We start from the raw sequence: 10,304 nt of genomic DNA on the forward strand, positions 1-10,304 counted from the left end.
CAAATTGACTTTTTATATTTTATTTTTCACAAAATTTTCATAAATTATATATTTATATCAAACATTTATTATATAAAACTTACATTACATTTTACTAATAACATAATACATTTTAACGTAAACATCTCCATTAGTATATCGTTTCCACAAATGATCAATTAACGAATTTCACAGTGTGAAATGAATTTTTTTTTATCTTTGATTTTTTTAAATCTACCAAAAAATTCTTCAAGTCGAATATTATCATTTTTTCATGTATGAATCTGTGAAAGTAGAATTTCTCTTCCCATTTTAGTTGGTGCGCTAAAATCATTTTCATCTTCATATCATGTTGTATAGAATTATACATGTAGTCCATATGCATTGGTTACCAATACATTTTTATATATTTTAGTTACATACATGCATCAAAAAATAATTAGTTTGTGACTTGAGTTCAGTGCAAGATCCAGATGTTCGTGAATATTTTCAAAAGGATCAAACACGAATTTTACAAGAAACTACTCCTTCGTTTACCTCATTTGGACAATATTTGGACAATCTTGCTCGACCTGGAAGCAATTTACCAAAAAAATTAAGTCATTATTATCTATGGTTTTAATTTTATTTTGAGTTAATTATTTTAAATTTCAGTATTTGTTTTTTTTTCTAATCTTAAAAAAAAAATTAATTTTAGTGCTTGTTTTCTTTGGCTAATAATAATAAATTTTAAATGTTTATATATATTGTGTTAAACATAATTATGTGTTGTTTGCATAATTAAATTAAATAAATAGTTACAAAATAAAAAGATTGAAAAATAAAAGAACTAATATATGAATAAAAAAGTTTCACTCTATAATAGAGTAAGAAATAAAGTTACTCCAAATATAGAGTAAGAAAGAGAGTTGCACTATTTTAGAGTGAAATATATAGTGTGGTTGGAGAAGGTTTTACTATATAATAGAGTTTAGTGTAGAAAACAGAGCGGGGTTAGATATGTACTAAGCACTTCACTTGAACATCATAGCAATCAACCAATCATTTAGATTCGATATTTAGGCGATGATTGTTTACATAGATTTTAGATTTTAGTTTTTATTTTTGGATTTAGATTTCTAGATTTTTTTTTGTTTTTGGAAAAAAATTGAATGGTGATTTTAGGTGTTAGATTCTAGATTTTAGTATATTTGTTTAAGAAAAGTTGATTAAATTGATGAATAATAATCAATATTAACAATAAAATATAATAAAATTACAAAATACTACCTAAAACACACATACAAAGATAGTAATATGGATTTGTCATTCTGAATAATTTGATGAATTTGTTTCTAAACCAATTTTCATGAATATGATCATCCACCCTTTGTCATTCTGAATAATTTATATTATTTTTAATTTTTTTCATTTAGTATTTTATTGCATAGTTTATTTATTAGTGCAACTTTACATAATTGTGTATGGGAACATATGATCAATGAAATATAATTGGTCCAATTGTATGTATAATCGTTTATTTTATTTGATAACATGATGGTGACTGGTGAAGTGAAAGTATGAGAGTGGGAAGGGGAATAAGCATTGGAAAAATATGAAAAAAAAATCTTTCAAAAAATGTAAATGATAAATAAAAATAAAAAATAAAAAATAAAAAATCATTGTTGGTAAATCTGAAAATACAGATTTTGGTTTTTGTGTAGAATTAAATAGATATTTGGAAACTAGTTTCCTAGTTTATAGAAAATCATTTTTAACAAAATCTTGATTAGTAAACAAAGTAGTTTTTTTAAAGCAGAAAAAAGTAATTTTCTTAAAAAACAAAAGCGAAAAACTATTTTACAAATTACAACAGTCAACAATTAATTTGAGACCTAAATCACTGGCGATCCTAATGATTTTCTACCTAAAAACATGAACGAATTTTAGAATTTTTTTTTCTTCGATAACAATGGAAAAGGTGATTTTAAATAAAGTACTTGAACTCAAATATAAATTTTCTTTGTCAACCAAATTTTTTGAATTAAGCTAATATATGATTTGCACAAAAATAAAAAAGCTAAATATATTATAAGCCTCAACTTCAAGTGAAGACAAAGTTGTGTGAGGCATATTAAAGTCATGTCGACAAAAAATAAAAGTAATCGTTACAAAGATGTAGATCGGTGGAAATGACATTTGTTCAAAAATATTGTTAGTTGACATTGTTGATTGAAGAAACACGATGTGTAATGTTTTCTACTTTTCTTTGACATGTTATGCATGTTTAATAGTTTTACGTTATGATTAATTCATAATCTATCAACACAAACATCTTGTGTATTGGGCTTCTTGTCAAACTAAAATTTTAAATATTTCTGAAACAAATGAGAAAGTCATATAACAGAAAATATATTTTAAATAAATTCCGAAAACTCAAAATGATACTTTTACAGAGTTTCAAAAGACAGTTATACCGCAGTCTCCGTACATTTTTTTTGTCCAAAACAGATTTAATCTCGCAAAATATATATATATATATATATAGTATAAACTCTTTAAATTAATACTCTATAAACTAATATACACTAAAAAACTCTATAAAATAATATAATTTTATAGTCCCAAATTTAGTTTTTGGTTCAATTAGTATATCGATAAATTAATATCTTTATAAATTAATTAAAAAATTATAGTTTTGGTGTAGTCTCAACATTATAAATTTATAGAGGTTTCACTGTATATATATATATATCACTTATATATTAATTAAAAAATATTACAACATTGTTTTGTAACCACGTGTCATCATGATAATGAAATTCAGATGTCTTAAATAAATAGATTGGTCCATCTTAACTTATATTATACTTTTTATTAAACTAACTATTAAATTAATAACTAGTGTACAAAAGAATATTCTCGTACTATCCTTAAATAAAAGCTACGAAATTGTCTAATATGATTAACGTATATATGAAAATTAATGATTATAAATAATAAATATTTGATAATAATTTTTATATCCTAACTCTTTTTGTTTAATTTTATATTATTAAAAGACACAAACAACCATATTAACAATATAATAAAAAAATAATTTTATATGTTATATTTTGAATTTTGAATTTTTAAAATGACTATAAATTACTAAAAACGGTAAATATCTCACACTAAAATTTTGTGATCAATGATTTAATTTTTTTGATAATAACAAGATACAAATGATCATAAATCGTATGAATATAAAGTCTCATTTACTAGACATTCATATTATATATTAATATAGCTTAAAATTAAACTATATAACATATAAAAATACTTAAATATGATAATTTCTAAATTTGTATTAAAAAAATATTGAAATCTTAATATTTTAATTTTGAAATTTGTATTAGAAAAATCGCACATTAAAATTTTGTGTTTATCATATGAGTGTGAATTTTCAATAATAAATATTTATATTAAAATATATTATATATCTATGTCAATGTCATTGAAATTTAGTTATATACCATATAAAATAAAAAAATGATTGCTTTGGTTTATTTACCAAAAAAATATTGTAAATAAATAAGATGTATTGTTTTAATTTATGTGTTTACTCTAATTTAATTATATACATAATACATAAATGAATACAAATAAATAATAATAGATAAAAATTATTTTTATATATAACATTCACCACGCGCAATTGCGGAGATCTTAAGCTAGTGTATATATATATTGCGGTGAAGATTTTTTATAAAGAAACTATTGCGGTAAAGATAGTAAAGAATGTATAAATGAAGAATTTACTAGTGTGATCGGTACTTAGTCTGGTAACGTTGTATCACGGTATTGCTCCATGCTTAATTATCCGACTCGGCCGGTCATGAGAAGATTTTACCGTGATTTTGTACCATCAAAAATTTCTACTGTTTTTTTCCTTTTTACATTTATTGTAAGTCCAATAATGAAACTTTGCTAAAGAAAGATATCCAATGAATGCATTTATATACACTTTAATGAAACACACATCTGACATTCATTGGCTCTATCGTAATAATTGTTTTTATTACGATAACAATTATGCAACTACTACGGAAGAAAATTTTATCAGGAATTTTCAACATGGTGCAAGTAAACCTTGTCAGGCGTAGATCTTCATAGGACGGTTTAGGTGATGCAACTAGGCGTAGGTCTTCAGAAGACAGGTAGTATAGTTGGTTGACGAATCGTCTTTGTAATCTTTCTCATATCATAATTGTAAGATCATAATAAATCAGCGTAAAAAAAATTGTTTCTATTACTATTGCACTATTTCCACAAGTTTTTTTGCTTCTAAAAACATTACCATAAACTATGATATTAAAGGGGAAAAAATTGATGCAAGAATCAAGATGGCGAAAAACATACTAATCATCTTCTTATTAATTTCCGTTAAGTTTTTTTTCTTTTTGCTAAAGTGTAAATATCATTAATGAATAAAAATTCTTACAAGAGAAGTAACTTAGGCTTGAGCCATCTTGGCAAAAAAAGAACAAAAAAACACGATGGATCATACTTTTAGCTTGCAGAAATCTATTTATCTCAGCCGCATAACCATTAGTGAGTCAAATCCCTTCCTGTGTCTCCTTGCTAAGATGATATTCCTTAGCTCTCTGTCGATGGCACAGAACACGTTTGCGGTGGAGAGGGATATCTGATTGTGTACGATGTTGTTCCTCTGTTTCCACAGATGGTAGACGGCTGTTTGTGTCGCCAACTTCCTTAGAAGTGTTAGCCTTGAAGATGGAGCAGTCCTGATCCAAGATAGGAGCTCAGACCAATTGGCTAGCGGTGATTGTGGCGGGTTGCATCTGATGAAAATCTCCAAATGGCTTTGCTGTATTGACAGGATAGGAGAAGGTGATCTCTGGTTTCCTCGTAGTTGGAGCAGAAGGGGCAGTTTGCGGAGATAGGTAAGCCCCATGCCGCAAGCCTGGATCGTGTGGGTAACTTATCATAGTTTGTAATCCACATATTAAAACTAAGCTTCGGGATAGGTCCTTTGAACCATACAACATCCACCCAGCTTTTGGTATCCTCTCTTGGCCTCAGCATATCCCATGTAGTTGATGACCTAAAACCATTAAAAGGAGACTCATCAGCAATCCATACATATTCATCCTCAACATCGACAGGTAAAGGCAGAGTAAGAGTAGTAAGATGAGCATGTAACTCAACTTCCCTTTGAGATCGAGGGTGCGGTAGAGACCATGAGGAGCCCGTGATTGCATCCTCTACAAGCGCATTTTCTCTGACCCGGAGGGCTCTAGGACCCGTCAGGCCGATGTGAGTTATTAACTGACCTAGCGGGGTCCATACATCGAACCAGAAGCTTGTTTTGCGATCATTACCCAATTGAATTTTGCAGAATTGAAGAGCCAGTGGACGTAGTTGTAGTAACTTTCGCCATACCCAAGAGTCTGTTGAGGCCGCGTTTATTGTCCAAAAGGTTTGGCCGGAGAGGTGATTGTTTTGATGCCAATCCACCCACAGCGAGGAAGCTATTGATAGTAGTAGCCAAATGAACTTTAAGCAGAGAACTTGATTTCATATCAAGAAGCTCCTAAGGCCTAGACCCCCTTCCTCCTTTGGGAGGCAAACTGTTTTCCAGGCTACCTTTGCAATGCTCCTGCTCTCTACCTTGCCTGACCATAAGAAGCGGGAGCAGAGAGATTCTATGGATCTGATGCAACCCTTTGGCAATATGAAAGCTGAAATCCAGAAAGTAACCGTCTCGAAAATGACCGTTTTGAGCAGTTGTAGCCTCCCTGCGAAGGAGAGGAGTTTTGCCGACCAAGACTGAAAGCTCATGTTGAGTTTTGTCATTATAGGAGCATATTCAGCGATTTTGAGCTTCTGACTCATCAAAGGTATGCCGAGATACCTTATTGGAAGTTGACCAGATGGGAAACCATATCTAGTAATAGCTGCGGTTTCTCTTTGGTCAACACCCGAGGTAAACAGCTCCGTTTTGGTGGTGTTCATGTGAAGGCCAGACCAAGAAGCAAAGTCATCCAAGCATTCGGAGATTCCATGCAGACTGTTGCTGGTGCCGTCAAAGAAAATCATGACATCGTCTGCAAACATGAGGTGTGTGATATTCAGGTCCTCGGTTCTTGGATGGTAGCCGATACTACCTGCTTCATAGCGAGAGAGGAGAAGTCGGGACATGCCTTCCATGGCTAAGACGAATAGATTTGGTGATAGTGGGTCGCCTTGACGGATCCCTTTAGTACTCTTGAAGAAGCCCCCTGAGACTCCATTAACCGAGACCGAGAAGGAAGCTGTCGATAAGCATTCCTGGATAAGCGAGATGTAATTGTCGGGTATTGCGAGCGCCCGGAGGGAGGCTAGGATGAAATCCCAACGCACACTGTCAAACGCTTTCCTCAGATCAACTTTCAACATGCCCCTAGGAGTAAGGGACTGCGAGTTATATCCATTTACTAGAACGGTTGATAGAAGGACGTTCTCAGCTAGAAGACGTCCAGGGAGGAAAGCAGATTGAGCTTTAGATATCATCAGGGGTAGGATTTCCTTTAGACGCGAAGCCAGAAGTTTTGAGATGACTTTATACACCGTATTGAGGCATGAGATTGGTCTGAAGTCTGATGGCAGCGACGCGTTTGACTTCTTTGGAATTAAGACCAGGTTAGCAGAGTTCCATTGTTTCAGCATCATGTCTGTTCTAAAAAATTACATGATGGATTCGGTTACTTCTGGACCAATCACCGACCTCAAGGTAGTAAAGAACTCTGCTGAGTAGCCGTCCTGGCCTCCAGTTTTATTCCTCGGTAAGGAGAAAAAAGCTTCTTTAATATCAATCGCCGAGAATCCTTTTTTAAAACTCGCGACCTGTTCCTCTGAGCATTTGAAGTTGAAGAGGAGGTCCATGTCACTTTGAATGAACATAGGCTGAGTCACCGGGCTTCCGAGGAGGCCAGAGAAGTAGTGCACACATAGCTCCTGGATCCCAGATTGAGAATCTACTCGCTTGCCAGACTCTGAAAATAGGAAATGAATGTGGTTGAAGGCCTGTCTGGAGGCAGCGTATCTGTGGAAGAGTGAGGTGCTTCCGTCCCCGAGAGCAAGCCAGTTTATGCGAGATCTTTGGTAGAAGAAAGCAGCCTTTGCAGATAACAGTTCTTCCCAGTCTTGTAAGGCTGTGAGTTCGGAGGAAGCATTTGCGGTTGACGGTGAGGACAACATCGCCTCCTAAGCTTGAATCAGTTTCTCATGGGCTTGTTCTATTTTCTTCTCAATCCCCGAGTAATTTTGCCTACTAAACTCTTTGATAGTTTTCTTTAACAACTTGAGCTTCTTAGCAACCCTGAACATGGCAGAACCTGTGACATTGAAAGAAAACCAAGTAGCACATACGGTCGCAATAAAGTCTGAGTTTTAAAGTATGAAATTGTAGAATCGAAAAGGTTTCTTAGCTCTTAACGTGGCTGGGTCAAGCGTGACTGCAATGACCGCGTGGTCCGAGAAGTCCGGACTTCCGAAGAACGCAACAGAGGATGGGAAAGAGTTGTACCACTCGTCATTGACGAGGCATCTATCGAGCTTCTTGGCCAGCGGGGATGACTTGCGCTTGTTCCACCAAGTGAAGGTGGTACCTCTGAAGTTTAAGTCCTCCAAAAATGTGTCTGAAAGGCACTGGTTTAAATCACTAATCCTCTTATCCATGTTCAGTGTGGGAGGCAGGGAGTGTTTAGTGGGGTCACATATTTGGTTAAAATCCCCCATCACCAACCAAGGTTTCGAAGTCAGATCATGAGAGGCAGCAAGCGCTGTGATTTTAGACCAGAGAAAGGACCTCTCCGCCGGATCATTTGAAGCGTAGACGACCGAAATGAAGACCTTGGTAGGAGGAGAAGTCGGCCAAGTAACCTCAGCTGATATCATTTGAAGAGACTTAGAGATAATGGTAACCATAAGGGACGGGTGCCAAACCATCCAGATTTTCCCGAGAGGCGAGAAACCGTAATTTTCCTCAGAAGACCATCCCGGAAAGAGTTGAGTAACTAACTTATTAATCTTGAGTTGCTTAACGTGTGTCTCAAGAAGACCACCAAAAAGAGGGGAGTTTTTCCTAACTCATTTTCTTAATCCGCTGCGGTGACTGTATTTATTTAAACCGCGTATGTTCCAACAAAAAATATCGTGCGACATAAAAATTAATGGTTTTTGGGGCCCCTGCCCCGGTTTCCTTTACGACCTGAGAATTTCTTCTGGTAGGTAACAGTCTCGAAGCCCAAGTCGGTAGGATTGAGCTCCCCTTCCTCTAAGTCCGAGTCAGACGTCTCCACATCAGAGGAGTCCGGTTGAACCTCAGAATTGGATGATCGAAGATAAGACAGGGTGGAACTAGATTCACCTAGAGCCTTATCCTTTTCTGTTCCCAGTTTTGAGTGCTTGATGATCTCCACTTGCACCCTTCCGGTTTGGGAAGGTGAGGCACCGCTTTTCTCAGCAGGATTGCACACCGGGGGGTTCTGAACAGACAAGTTTGTTTCAGTATCAGCGCTAGGCTCAACCACTTTCCACTGCGTCTTTTCTTTCGATCTACCTCTTCTTGTCTTTCTCCCTGTTTGCTCTTGCCTGCGCATCTGGGGGCAGTTTGTATGCACATGCGACTTCGACTTGCAGTGAGAGCATTCTTTTACAATGGGGGGACAACGCTTCGAGGCATGACCAACCTCCTTTTAGATGTCACAAACCGGCGGCATCCACGGGCTAGAGACTAAGACTCTACTAATTTCACCCGAGTCGAACTGAACATTCACTGCTTCTGGTAGAGGTTTACGGGGGGTCAATAATCGTGAACACTTTAGCCACCTCCAGGTTTGTTTTGTTCTTTGTCGTTGGATGTAGGTACTTTGGGTGTCCGACTAGGCCGGCTATACGCTCCAACCCGTCTTTGTTAAAGAACTGTAGAGGTACCTTTCTAAGTTCCAACCAGATGGGGGCAGAGGTAAGCTCAAGCTTGGCTGGTACTACTCTTGGTTCCCATTTATCGACGAACATGGTATGTCCTTCAATCTGCCATAGGCCTTGAGTGACGACTATATGTCTTGTCGCGGCATTTGGGATGCGAAACAGAAAAGCGAAACCCTCCATCTTTGAGACGGCGATGTCTCGGTATTGCTAGCTCCAAATGCCATTAACAATATTGTGCAAAGTACCTTGGGATGGGGGTCTGAGTAGAATTGTCCCAGGATAAAGGGTTCCCAAGACTTTCGATGCTTTTCTATCACAGAGTTAGGGATTTTAATGCAAGCTTCACCTGTAGGCAGCGTAAAAGCCTCACCTTTCTTCGACAGACGTTTTCCCAGACCTTTGGCGTGAGTGCACCAATTATCTGTAGGATCCGCAGGAGGTGTAGTTTCAGCAGTAGCTTGTTTCACTCCTACAGGAGGGATTGAGATACCTGCCTCGACCGCAGTGTCCTTTGACGTTCTTTCCTGCAACGCAGCTGCCGAAATTGGCTGGGCATTTGCAGTGTCAGAGCCATCCAAACCACCTGGGGTAACATGGGTAACAATAGCTAATTGCGAGCTCAAAGAGTCGGTCTTGGCATCAGCAATTGCTAGTTGCGGAGACGTAGTTGTCTCAAGCCCCTCGACTGAGGAAGCTAATTCATCCTTGTCTGAACCTGAGGGCTTCTGTAAATTTCCAGCAGGACTCAGCTCCAGCTGACCAATCGGGATATCCTGTCCTTCTGTAGATGGATCTGATGTCAGAACATCAATCACTGTCTTGTTAGGAAGGGACACCCGCTTGTCAGAACTCAGATCTGGGATTCCTCTGGTCTGTTGAGCAACCGCAGCGGCTTGGAGGCCGGATTGGGCATCAGAAACAGATTTGGAGGCATCGAGAGATGGGTCCATCTCAAACAAAGTTGACCCCGCCTGAGGAGAGACCATCGGCGAGGCAGACGGAGGGAATTTTGAGGGGGAATTCGACGGGGGTTTCGAGGGAGGGCTCTTTGGCTTTTTCTTCTTCATCGTGCTCGGCGGAGAAGCTGCAGAGCAGATGCTGAGGAGCCGACGTCTGATGAGACGCCGGCGAGAGACTGATGAAGGCACTGTGACGCGAAATCGCCTTTTTTGTCGCTGTTCCGGAGAGAGAAAAAATAGCCGTTTTTTAAGCCCGCATCGTTAAGTTACTAGTAGTTTGTTGTATTGATTGGCATTGCTGCTTCGACAATTATCATCAATTCTCTCAACATGCGGAACAAGAGTGGTAAATGGAGAACGAGAAGATTTTTTTTTTTTTTTTTTTTTTGTTAAAAAAAAAAGGTTTTTTCA

The sequence above is a fragment of the Brassica oleracea genome, chromosome C4 (assembly GCF_000695525.1).
Source record: "Brassica oleracea var. oleracea cultivar TO1000 chromosome C4, BOL, whole genome shotgun sequence".
Classification (NCBI taxonomy): domain Eukaryota; kingdom Viridiplantae; phylum Streptophyta; class Magnoliopsida; order Brassicales; family Brassicaceae; genus Brassica; species Brassica oleracea.